The sequence below is a fragment of the Ursus maritimus genome, unplaced genomic scaffold, assembly GCF_017311325.1.
Source record: "Ursus maritimus isolate PB19 unplaced genomic scaffold, ASM1731132v1 scaffold_20, whole genome shotgun sequence".
Classification (NCBI taxonomy): domain Eukaryota; kingdom Metazoa; phylum Chordata; class Mammalia; order Carnivora; family Ursidae; genus Ursus; species Ursus maritimus.
The window spans coordinates 14,757,879-14,784,199 of NW_024424453.1; the positions used below are offsets into that span (position 1 = coordinate 14,757,879).

Sequence of the window (26,321 nt, forward strand, 5' to 3'; positions counted from 1 at the left end):
CCAGGGATAGAGTCATCTTCCGTGAAATGTGGATACACAAAAGTTCTACTAACAAGAAAGGAAGAAGAAATAAAAAGAAGAAAGATATATCATTCTGGTTTCCTCCTACCATCTTAGTCCAAGCCCTTGTGACCTCCATCAGGGATAAATATAATAGCTTCCTAACTGGTCTCCCAACATTCTTTCCCTCCCAGCCCACTTACACAATATTGTCAGATTCATCTTCCAAAAACACTGCTTTGCCACATAACCCTTTCGTTGAAAAATGTCATTGGTTCTCTCTGACCTTCAGAGAAACATTCAATCTTACCATAGAATGTTTTAATATCTTTTTTTAATGGAAAGAGATTTTAATTAATTAATTAATTTAAAAAATAGGGTCTACCCCCAACATGGGGCTTGAACTCATGACCCCGAGATCAAGGGTCACGTGTTCTTCCCACTGTGCCAGGCAGGTGCCCTTTACCATAAAAATTTCAAAACATAGAACATGAGAGTTGGAAGGCCCAGGGAGATTGGAATGTCAAAGGCTGGCACCAGGAATTTGGCTTTAAACTGGACTAGAAAACATATGTGTGTGGTCTCACCTAAACATTTATTTTTGTCTAACTAAAGGTGCAATCTACAGAAATCTCCCTAAAAGAGCAATCTTCAAACTAAGTTAAGCAACTTTCCAAGGGGGTGTATGCACATGGATTTATTTTTTTAAGAGAATGATTTTCCAGATTTTCAACTTGTTCTTTCTGAAAACTAGCCTTGAGGTAATACAAATTCTTCATTTTCACTGTGCATTTCAAGAAAACCTCCCTTCTCTTTACCCATCTTGGATCTTACCTTGGAACATTACCTCCAGGGTCTTAAGAACCTCTGGGGGATGGGGGAAAAGGAAAACAAAGGGATGATTTGAAGTATTGATTTTGGGAAAGCCTCCTTTAATGATTAAGCAAAATCACCAGGTAGATCTTTCCATTAAGGGTGAGGTGTGGCTTTAGACCTGGAGTATTTGGGCTTGTGTTGGGAGGCTCTGAATTCAGATATGTTGTAAGAGGGTAGAGGTGGAGTGATTCAGTATCTCTTGTTCCCTGATTATTTTCAAAGAATGCGTAACTCTTGAGAGAGACCTATGATAGCAAAGCAAAGAATACTTCAAATGCTGAAAATGGTGTCTTCTATTTCTTTTCAGTTATTCTCAAAATTCAGCCGTAGGAGTTACTATTAGTTGGGAAGAATCATCTATGCATAGCAGAAGCTGTGCTGGTTCCTGATGCTCATGCAGGGCTGAGTGGCACAACTAAATGGGGCACACGTCAGATTTTCATACACATCCTTTACTAGAGTAAGTGTGAATGATGCTCTCTAAACCTGTGCAACTTGGGGGGGGATACGTAATTTTTAAAAATTTAATTGAAATGTTTTCTGAGAATACTACATTATCTACTACACTAGCTGAAACTTATGGATAAAAATTTCATGTGCTTTCTTGATATTATATGGGCACCATCGCATAGAGTAATTAAAACTTATATATATGAAATGACATCATGGAATATTTTTCCAGTGGTAGTTAATTCTTATTTATTCTTTTAAAACATTATAATTTCAGGCACCTGGGTGGCTCAGTTGGTTAAGTGTCTGCCCTCGTGGCTCAAGTCATGATCCCAGGTTCCTGGGATCAGGTCCCAGGTCGGGTTCCTTGCTCAGCGGGGAGCCTGCTTCTCCCTCCCTGCCGCTACCCCCTGCTTGTGCTTGCTCTCTCTCTCAAATAAGTAAATAAAATCTTTTAAAAAATCTTAAAAAAAATAAAAATAAAACATTATATTTTCTCACTCATATTAACACAATATAAAATTATATGCTATCTGCCAGACTAGTTTTTAGCAGTTCACACTTTTTCTCTTTCATTAAACATTGGAAAGTAATAAGTTTTAAAAACCTTAATGGATTATTTTCTGATTTTTTATATGTGATTTTTATCTACCCCCTCCCCCAGGCCATTACCTGCAGACATGCACATTTACCAAAGGAATAGCAGGACTTCTATCATCCTTGCTTCATAAGTAACTTAACATTTCAGCTACTTTTTTGGTATTATTACAACTTAAGTAATGAGAAATAGTATTTTTTTTAAAGATTTTATTTATTTGAGAGAGAGAGACAGAGATAGCAACAGACATAGCAAGAGAGAGCACCAGCTGGGAGGAGAAGGAGAAGCAGGCTCTCTGCTGGGCAGGGAGCCTGATGTGGGGCTCGATCCCAAGACCCTGGGATCATGACCTGAGCCGAAGTGCTTAACTGACTGAGCCACCCAGGTGCCCCAAGAAAGAGTATTTTTAAATGGCTTTATACATTTTTTAAGTGGATACATTAATTAATTACATTAGCCGTACGTCCTGATATATGGCTTTTAGTAATTTATCTTATGTGTTCCATAATTTTTCAGTGGTTTCATGCTATTCCTCAAATTGCATTTTAACATACTTATTTGAATTGATAAATGAATTCAGACTTTTCCAACAGAATATAAATCTGATTTAGCTGATTGGTTTGACAATGAGGACTGCCTTTTCCAATTAGTCTGTATGGGAAGTATTTCCTGTAAGTTGAATGAGCTAAATCAGCAGCCCTAAGCTTCTGACAAAAATATTTAAAATTTGTTAAATAAAAGCATTTAAAAAAATAATGTATTGGCAAAAGTATATTAAAATCAATATTTTTATTTACAGAGTAAACAAGACATCTTTTTAAAACATTTTTATTTTATTATATTTGAGAGAGACGGAGAGAGAGCACAAGCAGGGGGAGGGGCAGAGGGAGAGAGACAAGCACAGGCAGACTCCCTGCTAAGCCAGGAGCCAGACGCAGGGCTTGGTGGGGGTGGGGGAGGTGGCTCGAGCCCAGGACTCGGAGGTCATGACTTGAGCCAAAGTCAGAAGTTTACTGATTGAGCCACCCAAGCGCCCCAACAAGGCACCTTTAATTGAAAGAGAACAGAGGTAGTTGTTTGATAAATCTTAGTAGAAATTTTTAACAAACGCCCTGGAAATTGCAGATGTGAACAGCTTTTATAATAAATAATTTAGTTAAGACTGGCTTTAAATAAAGGCTCTTCCATTCCCATTTTCTTATTTTTATGCAACTTTCTTGGCAGTAACATTTATAAAAATGAAAAGTAGAATTAAAACTGATGCTCTAACTTCGGAAACATGAGCTAATTGAAAAGAAAATAGCCTCATCCATCTTATTAAGAACTGTACCTTTGGGGAACCTGGGTGGCTTAGTCAGTTGAGCATCTGACTCTTGATTTTAGCTCAGGTCACAATCTTGGGGTCTTGGGATCAAGTCCGGAGTCAGACTCCTACTCAGCGTGGAGTCTGCTTGAGGATTTTTCTCCCTCTCCCTCTGCCCCTCCCCCGCTCCCATGCATCCTCTCTCCTCTCCTAAAATAAATAAATAAATCTTTAAAAAGCAAAGAACTGCACCTTTAATAAAATTTTCCTTTCTTGTTTATCTTTTTTTTTTTTTTTTAAGTAGGCTCCAGACCCAACATGGAGCCCAGTGCAGCGCTTGAACTCATGACCCTGAGATCAAGAACTGAGCTGAGATCAAAAGTTGGATGCTTAACTGACTGAGCCACCCAGGCACCCTTGTTTAATGTTTATCTTAATCTATCATATATGTGGGTTATTTTGATAAATTCTACACAACTGGTAATTATAACATTCTTTTTGATGCTTTAGAGCCTGACAGTGGTAGATTCTGTTAGTTGCTTTCTAAAATTTGTTCTCCCCTTCTTTGGGTGCACAGCTAGCGTACATTTTCCCATTTTCCTTGGTGTAGGGTGTGGCCATGTAGTTGTTCTGGCAACACAATGTGTGTGGAAGTGATGTGGGTCACTTCCAGGACTGTCCCCATAAAATCTTTTCCACGTATTCTTTGCTTCTTCTATCAGCTAGATACAATCAAGAATGAGGCTCTAGGAAAGGGGTTGGCAAACTTTGGTAAAGACCCAGAAAATAACTATTTAGACTTTACAAAGCCATATAAGGCCTCTGTCTCATATTCTGCCCTTTTATTTATTTTTTTTTAAATAGCCCTTTAAAAATATAAATCTATTCTTAGCTCCCAGGGCACATAAAAATAGGCTTGCAAGCTAGATCCTTGTTCAGGGGAATGGCAGAGCCATGTGATAGAAGGAGATTGGGTCCCTTAATCACTGTGTGGAGGAGAGCACATTGTTTATTAGAGCATCTCACCAAGACTATTATGTAAGAAAGAAACAGACTTTGTGTTGAGCCATTACATGCTTGGGTCTACTTGTTACTGTAGCTCAGCCTAACAAAAATACAGAAAATTGAAAAATTTAATTTGCAAACATTTTTATTGCAGAAAAGTATAATAGTGAATTAAGAAGACTTTTGGGCACAATAATATAAATAAAAGTACATAGGAGAAGTGGTACAAGAATATAAGCTTAAGGAGAAAAGGGAATGATGTAAAATTTCGGACTGTTAAAGAACTTGTTTATATATATTTTTAAATGGATGATGATGGGCATCAAATTTCTTGGATTTTAGATTCAATTGGATATTTTAAAAAGAGTATAGCTATAATTTATTTTAAAATACACATATTAATAATATGCTGGAAATGATAACCTTTGCAATTATTTAAACATATGAAATATTTTAGATGTCAACTAAAAATTTTGTGAAGGGATTCATGGTTTTAAAAAATTCTTTTAGGAGACATGCCAAAGTTCTTTGAACAGAATTCCAAGAACCTTTAAAGACTCAGAACCAAACCTCTTGTAAAAGCTTCATAGATTCACTGGGGCTGGAAGAACAAGTAGTGGCTTTTTTGGTCCACCCATCTGCCCTTTTTGAAATCCCGTGTCCAGGTCACTTCAGAAAGTGTGCAAACAGAGGACTGTCTTTGCATGTCAAGAGTCCTGCCAGTGGTGTCACTCAGCTAGGTACAGACTCATTTCTTCTGACCTTAGATTCCTCACTGAATCATGAGGATGAGAGCTGTTTTCTTCCTTTCTTTCAAAAGTCTTCCTTTCTTGGTTGTTCTGAGGATTCCTGAGTTAAACATTTGTGAAGTACTTTGCAGTATTTGGCTGAAACTACAAAGTTGCATTTGTTATTGTTGGAGGGATGAAAAGTATTATGCAAGTGCAAAGTATCATTTTCTTTCCAGGCCATACAGCATTGCCAAGCTGAACCCCCAGGAAACTCTTGACCCCATCCCCTTGCAAGGCCTCTTCATTTACATAACCAGCCACACAAATTGAGCTAACCAAGGTCTCCTAGGAGTGGATTTGCACTTTCTCCTTTTCTTCAGAGAGTTTCTGTCTGCCTAAGAGGTGTGATAACTTTGTCCTCGGGCGGAACTGAGAGTCTTTACTTGGTCCTCCTGCTCCAGGAGTCAGGAGAAGAGAGGAAGACCCTGGACAGTGAGTAAATTATGAGGATTGAGTTGTCCTTGTCTACTCACAGTGACTCATAAGTCACTTCACCTCTCTGAGCTTCATTTTCCTGATCTAAGAAATGAGAGAATTGGAATAAGTAATTTCCATGAGTCCTTCACACTTAAAAATTTCCTCTTAGCATGTCAAAATGCTGAAAAACCGCTCTGAAAATTTCAGTATATTGGTGTGTATCATTTGGGAATGTGCAATATATGCCAAGAGAAATACAACCAAATTAAATGAATGAGAGATGCCGTTATCCAAATAACTTCAGGGTAAAGTTCTTTATTTAATTTCAGTTTTCCTAATAAATGTGTTTTATACTGTTAGATCTATGTGGCTGCTGCTGGTGGTGGTAGACGTGACGGTGGTGATAGTGGTGGTGGTGGAGGTGATGGGGGCGGTGGTAGACACAGTGCGTAAACGTCACAGTGACCTTGACTGAAAATACATATGCTAATGTTTTCATCGCAGAGTCAGTTCCTCTTTATAATTCCCACAGTATGTTAACACATTGCCTTGCAAAAATCAGGTGCTCCATAAATGTTTGATGAAAAAGTTATCTGGCAGATAACTACAGATGCATCTTGCTCTAATATCTAAGGCAAAAACTAACACTCTTGTAAGACCTCAGGTTTAATTTCACTTAATATAATAGGCTTTCTAAGAAAGCTCTGAAAATACTGTCACTGATGTAATTTTAATTGATGTTGCTCATACTTAACTCCCTAGAGAAGGATGAAAGCTTATGCAGATTATAGGAGGGCTGTTTGTCAGTAATGGAAAAAAAAAAAGACCACTGAAGTCAATCCACTCAAAAAGGGATCAAAACTTCACAAGAAGAAGTTTGACTTGGACTATATCTGATTATTACAACTAAAAAGTATAAAAATAATTTTATCTTTTCTGTAACCAAATTAGGTTATTATAGAAACTAAGGGCTAGTCCTTGAAAAGTACAAAATCTGAGTCAAGTATTGCTCTTTTTTTTTTTTTTTGAGGCACATAATTTTTCCAACAAAAGTTAACAGCACACAGAATACCCTTCACTTTAACATGCAGAAATAATCAAAGGGTTTCAATAATTTCCCTAGTGCCTATCTTAATCTTTGGATTTTCAGATAATTCCACTAACATGATCATCGTTGTTGATTTTCTTTTTCCAGTTGTTAGCTGGTCTACCAGTTACACAACATTACAAATTCAGTAGTGCCTCTTTATCCACTATGTTGCTTTCTGGGGTTTCACTTCCCCATGGTCAACTGCAGTCCAGAAGCAAATAATGCTTCTTCTGATGTATTATCAGAAGGTTAATAGTAGTCTATTGCTACATCACTATACCTACATCATTCACCTCACTTCATCTCATCACTAGGTATTTTATCATCATCATAAGAAGGGTGAATATGTAGAATAATATATTTTGAGAGAGAGAGACCATATTTACTTAACTTTTATTACAGTGTATTTTTATAATTGTTCTTATTTATTAATAGTGTTATTGGTAATCTTACTGTGCCTAATTTATAAATTAAACTTTATCATAGGTGTGTATGTAGAGGAAAGATATATTATATATAGGATTTAGTAATATTTGTGGTTTCAGGCACCCACTGGGAGTCTTGGAAAATATTCTCTGTGGATACGGGGGGACTAGTGTATACTCTAAAAATAATTGACTTAAAATCTTTTATTTTTTTTGCAAGATTTACCTTTTCATTTTGCATTGTATGGGTGGATAAATACCACTTCCAATAATCATAGGTACTCGAAGTGTTAAATGGAGAGAGATGCTTGAGTATATGTTAGTGAATATTTCTATTACGGGTAACTTTTGCTTTCCTATATCACAGTGTTTCAGTGGATCTCCTGAGAATTAATATTCAGATAACAAAGATACCTTGTATTCACTCAGCCAGCATCCATTTAACATTATTGAAAGAAACTTACCTTGGCAGGTAATATTTTCCAAAGATGGCTGTATCAATATTTCTCATCCCACCTCATCATTTTACCATGTGACCTTGCTCCTTTCTGATCAAGAGTTGGCTGGGGCTTCTGGGTGACTTGGTCAGTTAAGCGTCCAACTCTTGATTTCTGCTCAGTTCTTGATCTCAAGGTTGTGAGTTTAAGTCCCATGTTGGGTTCTATGCTGGGTGTGGAGCCTACTGGGGAAAAAAAAAAAAAAAAAGAGGTAACGTCTGTATCCCTCCCTTTAGACCTGGGTGGACTTTTGTGACCTTTCTGCCACACAATGTTGTAAAGTGACTCTGGGTGGTGATTTCAGAGGTTAGGTCATATGATGTTTGTAGTTACAGTTTGTTCATTTTACATTCTGTTGCTACATAGTGCCTCATAATTTATTTATTCAATATACTCTTGAAGAGTATTTGGGTATTTTACATTTAGAGTTTTTAGTGCTATGAACTATGAATATTTTAATATATATATTTGGGAGAACTTATGTAAAAGTTGCTGTTTGGTTTGTACCTAGAAGTGGAAGTTCATGGCTTTAAATATTTTGGACTATTAAGATTGGTTTTTAAATGAGTCACCTTTGACATTTAAAATATTCCTTAGCCTTTTTCATATTCTAGATATTGTCCATAACCTGAAGGGTGCTGCTTAACATCTAAAATCAGAATAAGGCAAGAATAAAGGAACAGGAAGTTAAGACTGGTCACCCCCATAAAACATCGCAAACTGTTGCTCAGTTCGAGCCAGTTGTCAGTCAGGAGTCCAACTGACTGAACAGGGTACCGAGTTCTCAGGAGTAGGGACCCTGGAACACCATGGCAAGTAATACTGGAGGGATTCTCAGCCATTTCCAAAGGAGTCTATGGCTGTTTTCTTGGATGACTGTATACTGGGGAAAGAATACTCAGACATTTCAAGGATTATTAGATAGAGGTTCTCAGTTGATACTGACTGATATTTGGAGCCCTGAAGCATTGTCGTGCCCCTTTGCCTACAGTTAGATATAGGGATATGGGGACCAGATGAATAAATGGAATTCTGGCTAAAGTCTGACTCAGAGCAGATTCCGTAGGTCTGCAGATACATCTCTCTGAATATATAATTGGGATTGACACATTTGGCAATAGGACTAATCCCATATTGGGCCCTTAGCCTATGCAGTGAAAGCTATCACGGGGGATAAGGCCATGTAGAAGCCTTTGAGATGGCACCCTGCCAAAGTGCTCACTCCCAGCAAGACAGTAAATCAAAACCAATATTGCATTCTGGGGATGGGGGCGGAGAGTGGTAGAGATTAGTGCCACCACTAAAGTGTGCAGGGGAGTGCGCAGTTACTATCATATCTCTGTTTAATTTACCAGTCTGAATGGCAGAGAATGACTAGACTACCACAAGTTCAACCAAGTAGCAGCCATGATTGCAGCTGCTGGGCCAGCCACATTTTCCTTGTTGGAGCAAACTGATAAGGCCTCAGATACTTGGTATGAATGGTTAATTTGGCAAATGAGTTTTTTTCCATTCCAATTTGAAAAGAGGATTGGAAACAGCATTCATGGGGAAGGAACAACATTTATTTATAGTTTCCCCCCAGGGATATGTTAACTCTCCTACCCTCTGTTATATATAGTTCATATATAGATCTGGACCATCTGAACATCCCAGAGAACATCACTGATTCATTGCATCAGTGACACTGTGCTGATCAGGCAGAATGAGCAAGATATGGCTAGGATGCTGGAAGCCTTGGGAGGAGACATTCACACCAGAGGACGGGAGACAAACTCTATGAAGATTCACAAAACTGCCACTTCAGTGAAGTTTATAAGGATTCAGTAGTCAGGGGTAATTTGGGACCTCTCCAAAGTAAAACATAGAGTGTTATATCCTGCACCTCCTACTATAAAAAAGGGAAACACAATGCCTGGTGGGTTTCTTTATGTCCCAGGGGCAACATATTCCATACCTAGGAATGCTATTGTAGCCCAAATACTAGGATTTATAGAAGGCTTTATTTATGGGAGACACCCAGAGCTAGAAATGACTCTACAGCAAGAACAGGTTGTGGTGTGAGCAATGCTGTTACTTTCCCTACCACCTGGCAGAACCTATAGTGTTGGAGGTAGGAAAAGATACTGTGTAGGATATAGTAAGCCCCAGTGGGAGAATAACAACATAGGCCCTGGGACTTCTACAGCAAGGCCATGCCATCCTCCGAGGAGAGTTATATATCTTTTGAAAAACAGCTCCTGGTATGTTACCAGGACCTGGTGGAGATAGAGCACTTGGCCATGGGGCACTAAGTGAGCATGCATTTAGAACTGTCTATTCTAAGCTGGGTTCTGGTGGATTTATCAAGTCATACAACTGGACAGGCTCAAGAGTAGTGGTACATCTGGGATTGAGCCTGACCAGGATCAGAGGGCATAAGTAAACTGCAGAAGTAGGTATCCCAGACTTGTGTCATCCACCATCCATGTACCAGCTGCCCTCATTCTCTGTAGGGTCCCAAGCAGGGGGAGGAAAAAGCCCAAGCTTACTTTATCAATTGGTCAGTTCAGTATGTGGGTGCAAGACAAAAATGGGTAGTGGCTCAGAAACTTCCCAGTGGGTAGAGCTTCATGGGTTTCAGGTTATTTACTTTGTGTGGAAGGAGAGGTGACTGCCTGAGATGCGAATATATACACTTTCCTGTGCAATGACCCTGAAAGTGAAAGGACTGGAACACTGAAGACCAAGAGGTCAGAAGCAGAAGCATGTTAGATGGATATATGAGAGCAGGAANGAAGTATGGAGATTTTGTGTTACAGATTAATGCCCTCTCAAAAGTATTCACCATTGAAGAGGCATTAAAAAAAAAAAACAAGTAAAAAAATGGATTTGGCCAGTTGATGCCAGCCAGTCTTTGCCATAAACCATCCCAGGACTGACATGATGACAAATGAAAAGTAACAGAGACAGAAGCCATGCATTATCCAACAGCACGGGCTCCCACTTACCAAAGCTAATCTAGCTCCTGCTGCTTCTAAATGTTCAATGTACCAACAACAGAGATAGCCTCCAATATGGCACTATTCCTAGAAGAGTCCAACCAGCCATTTGGCAAGTTGACTATAGTAGGCCCCCTCCATCCACTTTGTCTGCATAGGAGTAGATAACAATTCTGGGTATAGATTTGCTTTTCATGCTTACAGAGCCTCAGTTAGCACCACTACCTGGAAACTTGCAGAATGCCTCATCCATAGACATAAAATCCCACACAACATAGCACTTGCTCAGGGAACTCACTTCGCAGTGAAGGAGGTACAGATATTACCCCTTGGCTATAGAATGCACTGATTGTATTACATACTGCAATATTTAGAATTAGCTAAACTGATAGTCAAGGCACAGCTAAAGCACCAGCCTACAGGCAATACTCTGCAGGGATGAGGAGCCACCCTTCAGGGTGCAGGGTATACACCAAATCAAAGACCTCTATTTGATATTATATCACTTACAGGAGGAATGCATGAGTCTAAGAACAAAGAGGTGGAAGCAAAAGTGGACCCATTTAACACCATTCCCAGTGATCCTTTGGGGAACTTTGTGTGTCCCATCTTTGCAGCTTTGGAATCTATAGGGTTAGAGGTTCAGGTCCCCAAAGGGAGTACACTCTTGCTAGGGGACCTGACAACAGTAACATTTAACTGTAATCTGTGAATGCCATGTACACACTTTTTTTTTTTTTTAAGATTTTATTTATTTATTTGACAGAGATAGAGACAGCCAGCGAGAGAGGGAACACAAGCAGGGGGAGTGGGAGAGGGAGAAGCAGGCTCCCAGCGGAGGGGTCTGACGTGGGGCTCGATCCCAGAACACCAGGATCAGGCCCTGAGCCGAAGGCAGACGCTTAACGACTGCGCCACCCAGGCGCCCCCATGTACACACTTTAGACTCCTGTGTCCAGGGGACAACAGCAAGAAGAGTCACCATCATTCTGGCTGGGATCAATGACCCTGAGCAGCAGGAGGAGTAAAGGCTGCTACCACACAAGGTGTAGACAGGGAGGAATGTGCACAACTAGGTGATCCACTTGGTGCCTCTGGGGATTAGTTTTTCCCATTATAACTGTGAATGGACAGCAGCCCCAGTCTAAGAAGGGTGTGATTCCAAGGGCTTGGGCCCCCTTAAAATGAAGGTTTGAGTTGCACCACCAGGTAGGCAAGCCATCAGCACCTGCAGGGGAGATGGCATGGGCTGTGGAGACTTTAGGGTGGATAGTGGAGTTGAGAGAGAAGATGAATACCAGTTCTGGCCTCAAGACCAACTGCCACAGCAGGGACTGTGATTTGTCTCATTAACCACTGAAGTTTCCCCTCAGGAGAGAGGTCCTTAAGAACCATGCAAGAACCGCATCCTGAAATGGATGGGAGGAGTCAGTCTGTTTGATGCAGTTTGTCTAGACAGTGGTGAAAGCCATGTGGGTTCACTGCTTAGGGCTCCTTTCAGTAGAGACCCTCCTATGAGAGCAGCCAGCTGACACCGCCAGTGGCCACTCCTGTGGAATGACTGCATTGTTCACACGGGGAAGGCCATGATCTCAGTCTGCCTGTGACTGAGCCCAGCAGTGTGCTAACGCTGAGCCATCCCTGCCCACCCTGGGACTCCTCTCATGGTCAGTCATTGTCTTGGAGTTTCCCATCACCCTGGCTAGGACTTTCTTCAAGCTGTGCTGCAGTCTGAGGCACTTCTACCCAATCCTCCTTCCTTCACTTTCCTCCTTTCACAGGTATCAGACCTGCGTGGAGATATGAAGGCTTTCCTGGCCTACTCTTCCTCCTTTTCTCTCTTCTTCTTCTTCTTCTTCTTCTTCTTCTTCTTCTTCTTCTTCTTCTTCTTCTTCTTCTTCTTCTTCTTCTTCTTCTTCTTCTTCTTCTTCTTCTTCTTCTTCTTCTTCTTCTTCTTCTTCTTCTTCTTCTTCTTCTTCTTCTTCTTCTTCTTCTTCTTTTTTTTTAAAGATTATTTATTTTACCCCGAATCTCCAAGGAACTGTTGAAAAGGAAAAACAAAGCTGGGGGCATCACAATGCCGGATTTTGAGCTGTACTACAAAGCTGTGATCACAAAGACAGCATGGTACTGGCACAAAAACAGACACATAGACCAATGGAACAGAATAGAGAACCCAGAAATGGACCCTCGGCTCTTTGGGCAACTAATATTTGATAAAGCAGGAAAAAACATCCGGTGGGAAAAAGACAGTCTCTTCAATAAATGGTGCTGGGAAAATTGGACAGCTACATGCAAAAGAATGAAACTTGACCACTATCTCACACCATACACAAAAATAAACTCCAAATGGATGAAAGACCTCAATGTGAGACAGGAATCTATCAAAATTCTAGAGGAGAACATAGGCAACAACCTCTACGACATCGGCCAAAGCAACCTTTTTCATGACACATCCCCAAAGGCAAGAGAAACAAAAGATAAAATGAACTTATGGGACTTCATCAAGATTAAAAGTTTCTGCACAGCCAAGGAAACAATCAGAAAAACTAAGAGGCAGCCCACGGAATGGGAGAAGATATTTGCAAATGACACTACAGATAAAGGACTGGTATCCAAGATCCACAAAGAACTTCTCAAACTCAATACACGAGAAACAAATAAACAAATCAAAAAATGGGCAGAAGATATGAACAGACACTTTTCCAATGAAGACATACAAATGGCTAACAGACACATGAAAAAATGTTCAAAATCATTAGCCATCAAGGAAATCCAAATCAAAACCACACTGAGATACCACCTTACGCCAGTTAGAATGGCAAAAATAGACAAGGCAAGAAACAACAATTGTTGGAGAGGATGTGGAGAAAGGGGATCCCTCCTACATTGTTGGTGGGAATGCAAGTTGGTACAGCCACTCTGGAAAACAGTGTGGAGGTCCCTTAAAAAGTTAAAAATTGAGCTACCCTATGACCCAGCCATTGCACTACTGGGTATTTACCCCAAAGATACAGACGTAGTGAAGAGAAGGGCCATATGCACCCCAATGTTCATAGCAGCAATGTCCACAATAGCTAAATCGTGGAAGGAGCCGAGATGCCCTTCAACAGATGACTGGATTAAGAAGTTGTGGTCCATATATACAATGGAATATTACTCAGCTATCAGAAAGAACGAGTTCTCAACATTTGCTGCAACATGGACAGCACTGGAGGAGATAATGCTAAGTGAAATAAGTCAAGCAGAGAAAGACAACTATCATATGATTTCTCTCATCTATGGAACATAAGAACTAGGATGATCAGTAGGGGAAGAAAGGGATAAAGAAAGGGGGGGTAATCAGAAGGGGGAATGAAACATGAGAGGCTATGGACTATGAGAAACAAACTGAGGGCCTCAGAGGGGAGGGGGGTGGGGGAATGGGATAGACCGGTGATGGGTAGTAAGGAGGGCACGTATTGCATGGTGCACTGGGTGTTAGACGCAACTAATGAATCATTGAGCCTTACATCGGAAACCAGGGATGTACTGTATGGTGACTAACATAATATAATAAAAAATCATTAAATAAAAAAAAATAAAGATTATTTATTTTAGAGAGAGAGCAGGGGGAGAGGCAGAGTGAGAGGGAGAGAGAGTCCCAAGAGGACTCCAGGCTAGGTGCGTAGCCTGACACGGGGCTCAGTCTCACGACCCTGAGATTACAGGGGGCTGAAACCAAGAGGCAGTCACTCAACCAACTGAGCCACCCAGGCACCCCTCTCCTTTATTCTTTATGACATATCCCCCAGTACATTTCTTGCTCATGTAATTCTGTCTTGGCGTCTGCTTCCCGGTGGATCTGAACTGACCCACAAATCATTCTTGCTAGTTTTTTTCCAAGTAAGCATCTGTTTTCTCAATTTTTTTGTTTCTCGATGAAAAGTTTGAATACTGAAGATTAAACAGACACCTGCCTTATAAATCCAGGTATTTCTGCTGGCCTCTGCAGAGGAGTTACAGAACATGTTAGTGTCGTCTAGAACTTAGAGATTAATTTTTGTCTGTTTGCTGAAGGGCAAGTTCACTTTCAGTGTTTTCCTGGATTACTTTCATGGTTCCCTCCTTCCTCCCTCCCTTTGGACACCAGTGGTGGGGACATTGTTTGTTTCCTTTAGATCATAGAACTACAAATTCAAATGACATGACATTTTGAGAAGAATAGAAACTCCTGATTTAAGTGAGGCCCTTTTGAGTTCAGATGGATTTGTGATAACCAAAAGAAAGAGCAGTCTTGTTCCCAGACCAGCTACACACTGCTGCTCCAAGCTGTGGATTAATGAAACTGGCACAGGAATGAACTTGGTTGGGATTTTCTTTGGTGGGATTTTGTGGCCACCAAGAAGTTTCCCTTGCAAGTAAATAAGTCTGGGTGGGAAAATGCCTGTATGTGGGGGTTCTTATTTCCTCTCCCAAAAAACCAACTCCCCTCCCCACCGCCCCCACCACCCCACCCCTGGCAGTGGTAAAATAGAAAGATTGACTAAGGGTAAAACTCTGGACTTGACACAAAGGTTTTTGGTGATTTTAGGCAAAATGATCTGGTCTCTTTCATACCAACAGCTTGCTTTGGAGTCTGTAAAGTTTGGCCTCCAAACTTATTTGGCCAAGCTGTCCAGAAAGTCAAAGGGAGGATTCATTAGCAAGAATGAAATTTACCACCAGATTGTGTCTATCCTTTGAGCCGAACACACTGAAACTTATTTCTTGGCAGTCTCTTTGGGGGGTGTTCAAACACTAACACAAAAAAGTTTTGAAAGCCCTCCATGTCTTTTGGTGAGTAGAGTGTCTACAGGAGCTTATGTGGAGAAATCATATAACTGTTGCTGCTAAGTTGTCAGATAATTCATCAAAAGGGTCCCCCTCTATTGGTGACGAATTTTGTTCTAAGAATGGAATCCATCACTTCCAACTCAAGACCTTATCGTCCGATGTGACATAATGAAGCATCAGTTCTGGGACACCTTAATATACCTGTCCATGGGACAGACAGAAGAGATAGATTTCTCCCTTGAGAATGTGTTTCAATCAACATCACAACTTTGTCCTTTCTCATTGAAAGGTCTATGTTGCCATATTTAATTAGTTCAGGCAGTCTTGTAATAATTACAAGAGAAGTGGAAGACTAAAATTCTAGAGGCTTTTTTCCTTGAAGGCCATTAACCAGTTTTATTTTTATAGATGCAATGCCAAACAGCCAAAGTCTAAATTACTATGATTTCTAATATTGAACTCCTGGCTCTGCAATCTATACAAGGGAATAGCCTCGATTGACACTTGCATAGATAATAGTTATGGATTTTTTTTTTTTTTTTTTTTAGTAAAGTAGTAGCTAAATCTCAGGGATCTTCTCATTCACTTTTTCTCTGGCATTTTATCAAGGTGTTTTAAGTAAAACTCTTCTGAAATGTCTGCAGATTATTTTCCCTTCTGTGAAACACAAAACTTTGACAGGTAGGAGGAAATAAATAGAATGAATGTCTCTTGCCTGAAATCTCTGCTCAAAAAGTGGGAGATGATGATTTAGTAGAATTACAACGTGCAGCCTCTAGGTTAGTGCCCAGGTAGCCCTAAAATTGTGTAGCTGTCAAGGGCATCATGTGGTTCCTCCAAGTGTTTTGTTGTGATTCATTTCTAAAAGGCAAACAGCTGAAAGACTTGGTTCATGCTAAGAAATACTAAGCATATGAACTCAAGCTGTTATTCCATGTCTGGGGTCCTCTGCCTGGGCCTTCTTTTCTGGGAGCTTCCTGTCTGCCCTTTAGGGTTATGCTCATTGTACTTATTCTTGACCTTGCTCTTGCCCCCCTCCCCCATCAAAAGTGATTGGTCCAAAGATGGACACCTGATTCAAATTAAACCAGAGATCTTTCCCTCGGGATTTAGACCTGAGGCAAAAGTCCATTTCTCTTTTAAGAGGAATTGCTTGTAGGGGTGTCTGGGTGGGTCAGTGGATTAATGTCTGCCTTTGGCTCAGGTTGTGATCCCAGGGTCCTGGGATCGAGCCCCATGTCGGGCTTCCTCCTCAGCAGGGAGTGTGTTTCTCCCTCTCCTTCTGCCTACCCCCCACTTGTGTTCGCTCTCGCTCACTCTCTTTCTCTCTCAAATAAATAAAATCTTTAAAAAAAAGAAAAAGAGGAACTGCTTGTAATATGTGAAATTGTGAGGCATAGAAAAGCATGTACCATGCAGAAAAGGCTGCTTTGTCCAGAAACAATGAAGTAGATAATGTAGAGAAAAGCAGAGACAAGGGAAAGAGAGGGAGAGGGAGGGAGGTGTGCACGTCCTTATGTTCCATGCAGTATCCTTATAACTGCTCCCTTTTGCTTTCGTGAACATAACTTTTTACCTGCAGCCAAGAGAAGCCTTAACTACTTTTCCTCCCACTTCTTGAGAATGTATGATACAGAAAATGTGAATTTGCCCAACCAGGTAGTCCTGAAGTCACAGGACACGCTTTGACCCTTCAAGAACTTCCTCTTGCTGCTATCATAGAATAAATATGCCTGCTTTCTGTGTTCTTCTTCTCCCACACCAGTCCTCTAAGGGTCTAGAAAGACTCAACTTGAGGACCAGGACACACTGAAGTTTTGGGGCTCCCAAGGATGGCTGTGGTAGCTAGCCATCATCTGTAATATATTTTTTTCTATAACAAAACACATTCTGAGTTTCAAATGACCAATTTATAAAATAACTTTAGAAATAAAACCCTTAAAAAAAAAGTCGGGACTGCCTGCTCCATATTAATTAGTAGTGAGGATTCACATGACAGAAGGTTTCTTTAATACATGCAAGTACTCCATTAATCAGAGTTTGATTACATTTTAAGTATCCTCCAACACATTTGAGTTTTCATTTATTTAATGAGGGAGGAGACAACTAGAATTTAAATTTTAGGAGCCTCTGTGCACTGAATGGCCATTAGATGACAAAGCAATTGTGAAATGATATTAGAGGGATAAGTCAATGGAGGAAAAAGAACTAAAAATATCCTATCTTTTTGAGGGACAGCATTCTGTAATCTTACAAACGAGGAAGCAATTAAGACTCTGATTCAGTTAAGAAGTTATGAGAGAAATACGGGCGCCGGGGTGGCTCAGTCGGTCGAGCATCCACCTCAGTTGGTCGAGCATCCAGCTTAGGTCATGATCTCAGGGTTGTGAGATCAAGCCCCGAGTTGGGCTCTGTGCTCAGTGGGGAATCTACTTGAGATTCTCTCTCTCCCTTTCCTTCTACTCCTGCACGCCCCTCTAAAATAAATAAATAAAATCTTAAAAAAAATAAGTTATGAGAGAAATATAATATGAAAGCCTATAGGCACTACAGGGTTTGAGTTCTGGCTCTCTTGTTATAAACTGATGACCTTCGGCGAGGCACGAAGTCTTCTGAACCTTTGTTTTCTTCTGTATAATAGGAGGCCTAGTAAGGCTTGTCTGCCAATTCTAGAGTTACTGTAAGATTCATGTATAATTGCACAGGTGAAATTGTTTTATAGTCTGCAAAATATATAAACATTATTTACTACTACCATGATAACTGAAGTACTAACAACTTTTAAGTATTATGACTAGGTGGAAATGTCTATGGTCAAATGGTCCAATTAGGACTTACGTGGCACTACACGAGAATAAATTCACTCTTTAAGATTATCTGTAAATATATAGTTTTTTGTTTTTTTTTTTAAAGATTTTATTTATTTATTTGACAGAGATAGAGACAGCCAGCGAGAGAGGGAACACAAGCAGGGGGAGTGGGAGAGGAAGAAGCAGGCTCATAGTGGAGGAGCCTGATGTGGGGCTCAATCCCATAACGCCGGGATCACGCCCTGAGCCGAAGGCAGACGCTTAACCGCTGTGCCACCCAGGCGCCCCATGTAAATATATAGTTTTAAAGGAAACTTGTGTCATTTTTAAGTGTGAGTTGAACTCACATCCATCGAGTCTGTGCTCTTGTGGAGCAGAATTTGAGTCCTGGGCCCTCTCTTCATCCCAGACTGGTTTGATTGCTCCTCTCCTCTTCTTGGCTCCAAAAGGGATTGACCTTTTCTGACCAGGCATGAAAGGTGGCCTCACTTGAGTCTGGACAACGCTGAGACAGAGGGATAAGAGGAGAGCTTGTATATCCTGGGCTCCTGTCAACGTGACAAACAAGACAGAGAAGGGCAGTGGCTTGAACAGCTGGTGTAACCAGATCTGGGACTTATTTGGGTAGAGGGAGGAGTTCAGTGACATCATCAACCAGTGACTGTCCTATCAGGTGGTGGACTCTTCCAAGTTTAGCTTGAAAGATCACTTCTGGTGTTGCATGTAGTGGGCACTCAAACAATATAAATATATTTTTTGAATGTATAAATAATGCTAATAACCTTGAATTTACCTCCAAACACTGCTATTAGTTCTCTCATCATACCCAAAATGATACTAATAATATGGTTTGGGCTTCTGAGGGTGATGATTCAATTTCTCTATTATGTAATGCATTTATAGATTTACACAGACCTAAGTACATAGAGAGAAACATTTATCTTTTTTATTTTTACATTTTATTTTTTAGCATTTAGGGATTATTTTTAGCATCTTTTCATTCATCTTTTCCCATGTTTTTGAACAAAGTTGTAATTATAGTGTTCATAGATACTTGTTTCCAGATGTATTTCTTCAAAAATAATAAAAATTATCTTTTTCACATTGGTACGTTATCTTCAGAAGCTCTATTTCATATTTTAAAAAAGATTTTATCAATTTTTTTAAGAAAAATGGGGGTACCTGGGTGGCTCAGTTGGTTAAATGTCTGCCTTCTGCTCAGGTCATGATCTCAGGGTCCTGGGATGGAGCCCCACATTGGGCTCCCTTCTCGCTGTCCCTCTGCCTGCTGCTCCCCCTGCTTGTACTCTCTCTCCCTCTTCTGTGTCAAATATTTTTTTAAATTTTTTAATTTTTAAAAAATATTTTATTTATTTATTTGACAGAGGGAAAGATAGCCAGCGAGAGAGGGAACACAGCAGGGGGAGTGGGAGAGGAAGAAGCAGGCTCATAGCGGAAGAGCCTGATGTGGGGCTGGATCCCAGAACGCTAGGATCACGCCCTGAGCCGAAGGCAGATGCTTCATGACTGAGCCACCCAGGCGCCCCTCTGTGTCAAATAAATACATGAAATCTTTAAAAAAGAAAAAAATGAAAAAGATTTTATTTATTTATTTATTTATTTATTTATTTATTTATTTATTTATTTTAGAGAGAAAGCTAGAGAATGAGTGGAGGGAGGGGCAGAGGGAGAGTGAGAGGGAAAGAATCTCAAGCAGACTCTATACTGAGTGAAGAGCTTCAGGCAGGGCTTGATCTCAAGACCTAAGATCATGACCTGAGTTGAAACCAAGAATCGGATGCTTAACTGACTGAACCACCCAGGCACCCCCATAAGTACTATTTCAGATAGCTATCAAAAACTTCATTAGATATTAAGCTTTCACAAATATGTGGCCAATTTCTTGTTAAATATTTAGGATACTTCTAATTAAGATTATGCTGCAATTGGCAATATAACTTTACAATATAGCTTGATAGTTAATCTCTATTTTTTTCTAAGAAGATATGTATTAATTTATTTTTTCCATTTAAAAATATCTTCCCCAGTACAAAAAAAAAAATAGTGAAAATAGTAGAGGACAAACTACTTGCACACAGTACCCAAGTAAAAACTAAATCTCAGAAAGCCCCCTTTCCTCTAATCTGACTGCATTGCTGAAGCAAGAGATAACATTAGGGAGAACACAATCCCATCCCTCATCATCATTATCAAAATTATCTTCCTTATATGATCATGCCCATCATGCATTTATTAGGAACACCAAAGTGAAGCCTGACAATGAGACCTGTATCTGCAAAGAATACGTGCAAAAATGTGTGGCAGGACCAACTCATTTTGATTTAAGTATTTGATTTAAGTATAACCTTGCTGTATGCTGGACATTGTGCTAGACATTTGGGATGCAGTAAATTATGAATACACAAGTGTCACATTTGATTTGTCAAGGAACTGGTCAACTCTGATCCTCCTAGTGAAATAAAGATTAATCTTATGCCAACAGTTTTCTGGACTCTTTATTATTCAAACCCTTATCTATTCAAGGTCCTTGTCTGCTTAGTTCCTCTTCAGTTGCTAATGCTGATTCTGCTCTGGGAATTTTCTCTATACTGGTTCAGCAAGCCCAGGCAGGTTCTGCCTCAAGGGCTTCTGGGCTGGAGTCCTCTAACAACTTACCCACCCCACCAAGTTTCTGACCATTCGCCTTAGCTGGAATCAGTCACCCACACCAAGTCAGCAATTCAGAGGGGCAGGGCTGAGGAAAGCAGCTTGTGGCTTTCCTGAGGCAAATATGGCAGATGACGAAGTCAAAACAACAGCCATTGGGCTGGGTGACCACCGGTACTGAGCCCGGCTGTGTGGAGAACACCTTCTTAGATGTGGGGAAAAACAGAAAGAAAACAAAGCCCTCTTAGACCTGTCCTCAAAAGGCTTTCAGTTCTCTTCAGGAGCTGATTCCATATGAAGTGCCAAAACTGTAATGAATGGTGAGAGGCTACTTTACAAACCGTTAGGAGTATGCCAGTGGGTGCTAAAAGAAGAATGGACAAAATCATGTAAGGATCATCATGCCTTCAATAAGGACTTGTGGGCTTCAAAGGGGCACTTCCATGAAGAATGTAGGATTCTTCTAGCCCCAGCAGCTAGAGTTGAGGAGGCAAGAGATAACTGAGGTAAAAGTTAGAATATAAGACAGTGTTATAGATGATTATGTGTCAAAGAAACAGACACGAAAACAAAGGAAAAGACAGGAATAATATGAATTTAAGGGAGAGAGACTAATGGAGGCTTGACAATGGAATATGGACGGCAGTTTTGAGCAGGGTTCAAATAGAGATATTTGTAGTGAGGGAACAGGCTAAATGTGCTTGGGTCAGAGCCTGGCGGGAGTGGATAAAGACACATTTGTGTAAGAATCAAGGTCAGAAAGCAATGAAGATGGCAGTTTGTTGCAAGTCCTTGGGTGCTAGATTGATAGCTCTGACCTTTATTCGTGTGGGCAGCTGTTAAAAGCTTGAGAGCCAGGGAATGACATCATGAAAATAGGAGGCCAGAAAGGAGAGACTGGAGGCAGAGAAACCAGGTAGGAGCCACTCCAAGCACTTTGAGATAAGGTCTTGTTGTGGGAGCAGGAAAGGAAGGATGGTTTTGAGGGACACAGGATAAAGAATCACTTGCTATTGGTTGGATGGAGACAGAAAGGAGGAGGGATGGATGGCTCAGGGAAGTTTTCAGTAGGAAGTGTGTTGAGGGGAAGATTAAGAAGCAGGTATCAGCTTCTAGAGGAAAGTATTTGCAAGCGGAGAAAATTTACTTACTCTCAATTGATTATTATTATTTTTAAAGATTTTATTTATTTATGTGACAGAGAGACAGCCAACGAGAGAGGGAACACAGCAGGGGAGTGGGAGAGGAAGTAGCAGGCTCCCAGCAGAGGAGCCCAATGTGGGACTTGATCCCGGAACGCCAGGATCACGCCCTGAGCTGAAGGCAGACGCTTAAGGACTGCGCTACCCAGGCGCCCTTCTCAATTGATTATTTTATAAAAACTGCGGAGTTTCTCTAGGAGATAGGCATGCAGGAGGTAGCACACTGATTTAAAATGACAATACCAGGGAACAAATGGTGACTCGCACAGGATGGGAGAATAGAAAAAGCACTCTGATCTAGAATAAATCCTGGGCTGAATCTGAGGGGTTTTTTCATGAATTCATTGTATGTACTTGGACAAAATGCTTTAAGTTCACTGGGCCAGGTTCCCTATCTGTGAAATGGGGATATAAAACATATTATCTATTCTTTGGGTCTCCGTGAGACTTCAATCACAGTCATTTGAGTGCTCTAGTATGTAACAGAATTTGTGTTAAGAACTTTATTTGCATTTTCTTTTTTAATCCTTAGCATGTTCATTCTGCATTAAAAAAATCCCAAAATTCAGTGACTTAAACCAGGAGCCATTCTATTTGCTCACAGTTCTGCAGTCTGGGCCGGGCAAGGCTCGGTTCTTTTATTCATCCTGATGGTGGTCACTAATGTGTTTGCAGTCAGCTGGGGCCGCTAGGGGCTGGGCTCAGCACAGATGGGGGGTGGCTGGACTTCTCCCTCTCTCCCCGTATCTCAGGGCCTCTCCTTCTCCATGTGGTTTCTTCAGTGGGGTAGCTGGACTTATCTAGGGACTTAGGTGTTCCACAAGTACAAAAATAGAAACTTCCACACCTTCTTAGGGGTTAAGGTGAGGGTTGGGGGGGTAGGGTTGGGGGAGCTAGCACATACTCAATGCTGTATTTTCCTGGTTAAGGCAAGTCACCAGCCTAGTCCAGATATAAGTTGGAAGGGACTTCATAAGGGTGTGACTAACAGGAGGGAGGTCCCGCTGAAAAGCAGCAATGTCACCAACTACCACAATATTATCTCCAACTTGTGAATGAATTATCTGTGACTTAGGGAAGCTAAGTTACTTGCCCAACATAAAGAGTAGAGCTAGGCACTTCAAAACTTGTGTTCTATCATGAGCCAATGGATAAACTTTGTAGTGTTTTAACTGAGAACCCCGTGAAGTGGGCACTGTTATTGTAATTTTCAAAGGAGGAACCCAAGAATAGAGAGCTCCAGTATATTTTGCTTGAGGTGACTCAGGTATTTTACTCCAGAGATTATACATTTAGTCCCTACACCATGCTGCCTCATGTGGGTGGTACCTGACACATCCAAGGGACCTGTAAATGTTATGTCATCTGAAGCTGTTGTTTGAAGGATGGAGCAATTGTCCTCAAACATCCACTATCGTATAGGCTATTTGGGAACTGGGAATTTTCCCTTTGAGTTATCCTGTGATCTGGGCAATTTCCTTTTCAGGGATAAAATTCTCTTCCACTATCTATTTCTTGAAGCTTGGCAAGGAATGAAGACAGCATCCTTGCCCACCCAATCCCAACCCTGATTCTCACTGGCTGATTTTCATGGCTCCCTCAGCATTTTCTTCTTCTCTGGTAGCTGCCAGATACTCCTTACAAAGCAGGCCCTTTCTTCTTGGGTGAGGAACTTCCTGGAGTAGGGCTGGACTCAAGTTTCCATCCTTTAATCATCAAGTTAGCCTTGCAGCTTCTCATTAGTAACCATTTGGTCCCTGTCACTTCCTCTAGTTCCATAGCTAATTTCACCATTGTCATAACTGTGGTGGCTTCTGACAATAGCTTACTGATACTATTTCCGGTGGAGTGACGTGTCGCTTTCCCGTTCCTTCTGCTGGTCCTATGGGCAGAGGATTTTGCTGCACGGGAAATCGGGGGTTCCAGAGTCTCTGGAAAAGAGCTTATGCTCTGCTATCTTTGAAAGTGACCCGCCTGGCTGTCTCTCTGTAAGGCAGCCCTGATTTTTTCCACTCTGTGGGCAGTCTAGAATCAGAGCACACCTTCAAGTATAGATAACGGGGTGACAGGTGCCTCATTTTGGTGGGCTCTTTTCTATTGTGGGCAGTGACAGGGAGTAGCCATTCAGGGAGTGGCCCCCAAATACTCCCTGGCCTTTTCCAAGGCAAAACTATGGGGTGGTCTTGTCTTTCCTGTAAACTTTTCTCCTTCAAGGCAACTCCAGATTTTCACTTTATTTCACCCTTATAAAAATACTGAGGTGCAATACTTGCACTTAATACAATTCTATTTTATTTAATGAAGCGGTATGCAAATGGGCTGGGTGCTGTTCAAGGTGTTTTACGGATCTTTCCTGATTTAGGTAGGATGAGGTCCTGATAAATCCATCGTAAATGGAAAATACCGTAAGTTGAAAATGCATTTAATACTGAACATCATAGTTTAGCCTAGCCTACCTTAAATGTGCTCAGAACACTTACATTGACCTACAGTTGGGCAAAATCATCTAACACAAAGTCTATTTTATAATAAAGTGTTGAATATCTCAAGTAATTTATTGACTACTGCACTGAAAGTGAAAGACAATTGTTACATGGTTACAGAATGGCTGTAAGTGTAAGTTGTTTTACCCTTCTGATGGCAGGGCTGACTGGGAGCTGTGGCTGCCGCTGCCCAGCATCAAGAGAGTATGGCACTGGTATCACTAGCCTGGGGAAAGGTCAAAATTCAAAATTCCAAGTAAAGTTTGAATGTATATCCTTTTTGCACCATCCTAAAGTGGAAAAATCGTTAAGTCCAACCACTGTTAAGTCCCGGCTGTCTGTACATATATTGCCTCATTTGACTTATTTCATAAACTGTTTGAATCAAATGGCATGGGGATTTGTGAAACGTGACTTACCTCGCAGCCGCTTCCCTTTCCCCCAAGTGGAGAGGGGACAAGGGAAGAAGGAATTGAGCTGCTCCGAAGGCCAAGGCCGCCTCCTACTCCCCGCAGCTGTCTTGTCAAGCTAGATCTAGGGGCTGGGGGTCTCCACCCCTCTCCTAGATCCAGTCGGTGGGAGGGTGGGGTGGTTTTTTCCGGGTCACTGGCGCACCCTCTCTACTCCCAGCCACCTGCTCGGGTTCCATCCCGGCTCCAGGCTCTCTGGAGGGCGTCAGGGACATTCCAATCCTCCCACAACCCGCGCGGATGTCGCGGGGGAAGGGGGGGGCGCGTTTGCTCTCCCTTTCCAGTACCCAGCTTTGGCCAGGTTCCTTCTCAATTTCTAGTGACCCGAGTCACGCGAGGAGACTAAGGTTTGATGAATGGTTTCAAGGTTGTTTGTTTACAACGCACCCATTGGCGAAGCCGCAGCTCTAGTGACAGAGGCACTTTCTGGGCACCGTCTGCGCTCTAGCAGACAACTGCAAGCCAAGATGCCTCCTCGCCAGACCAAATATGGTCACAAGCGCTAAGCAGCCTCCCGTGGAAAGGCTGGCCTTGTCTCCCTGAGCCAGGGCGGACCCAAGCCCGCCCTCAGACAGAACCTCGGATCAGTGCGGCGCTCTGGGCGCTCGGGGCCTCGACACCGAGCACGAAGGGAGGGCGCGGCGGTCAGGACTGGCCCTTCCTCCGCCTGGGCCGCTCACTCGCGTGCCCTCCGCCGCCCCCAGCCTTAGTTTCGGTCCACAAACCCTTGATTAAACAGGCGCAGGCCACTTTCCCTTTGATCCCGCCCTAAGTCCGCGGTAAACTCAAAGGAATGCAGGTCCAGGGCTCCGCGGGAAAGGTCCGCGCGACCGGGAGGAGTGGATGGGGGGCACGCGTCTCCTCTTACCCAGCAAAGTACCTATCACGCCCAGGGTTTTCTGGAGCCGAGGTGGGGGAGGAGAAGGAGGAGGAGAAGGAAGGGGAGGGACGTGCGGGGGCAGGCTGGCTCAGGACTTGAAGGTCATGCATAATTCAACAGCTCAACTTTCGGGCCCGCCTCTTTTCTGGGAGTGGGAGTTCGCTCCAAACTTTGTTTATGGGACAGTCCGGGAGCCGAGGCGGCCGCGCAGTCTGCTTCTCCTCCGCCTCCTTCTCACGGAGCGCGAACGCCTGAGGCCGGTTCGGGGGATGTGAGAGCCGTAGCCCCTCGGCTGCCAGGCACCAGGTCGGGATTTGCCAGCCGGGCCCCCACTACAGCCCTGCGAGCTCGGGACGCACCCGAGCGACTGAGGCCAGACGGCGAGTTCGGGCGGGACGGCGGCCGCCGCACGCCCAGACTCGGCTTCGCTGCGCGCCCAGGTAGAGCCCGCTGGAGCGCGCCCGCTCACCGCGTTCCACCCCAGGGCGTCTGGGCTCCTCGGGCTTCCGGAGTCGCGATGTCGTGGAGCTGGCTTGGGTTGAGACTGGGGGGGGGGGGGGG

At 42.1% G+C, this 26,321-nt stretch overlaps 1 protein-coding gene and 1 long non-coding RNA gene across 2 annotated transcripts in view; one reads left to right on the forward strand and one right to left on the reverse strand.

Annotated features, from left to right (window-relative positions):
* Positions 1-4,364: 4,364 nt before the first annotated feature.
* Positions 4,365-25,748, reverse strand: LOC121104266. The gene is made up of 3 exons (XR_005836544.1): positions 24,830-25,748; positions 7,420-7,637; positions 4,365-5,125 (listed from the first exon to the last, which is right to left on the reverse strand). It is a non-coding gene; the product is annotated as an uncharacterized LOC121104266 (long non-coding RNA).
* A 189-nt stretch (positions 25,749-25,937) lies between these two features.
* LOC121104265 (WW domain-containing transcription regulator protein 1-like) overlaps positions 25,938-26,321 on the forward strand; it is a 1,432-nt gene continuing 1,048 nt past the window's right edge. Inside the window, exon 1 of the mRNA XM_040636684.1 lies at positions 25,938-26,200. The gene's annotated coding sequence lies outside the window, so the exon portion shown is untranslated. The remainder of the gene's footprint in view (positions 26,201-26,321) is intronic.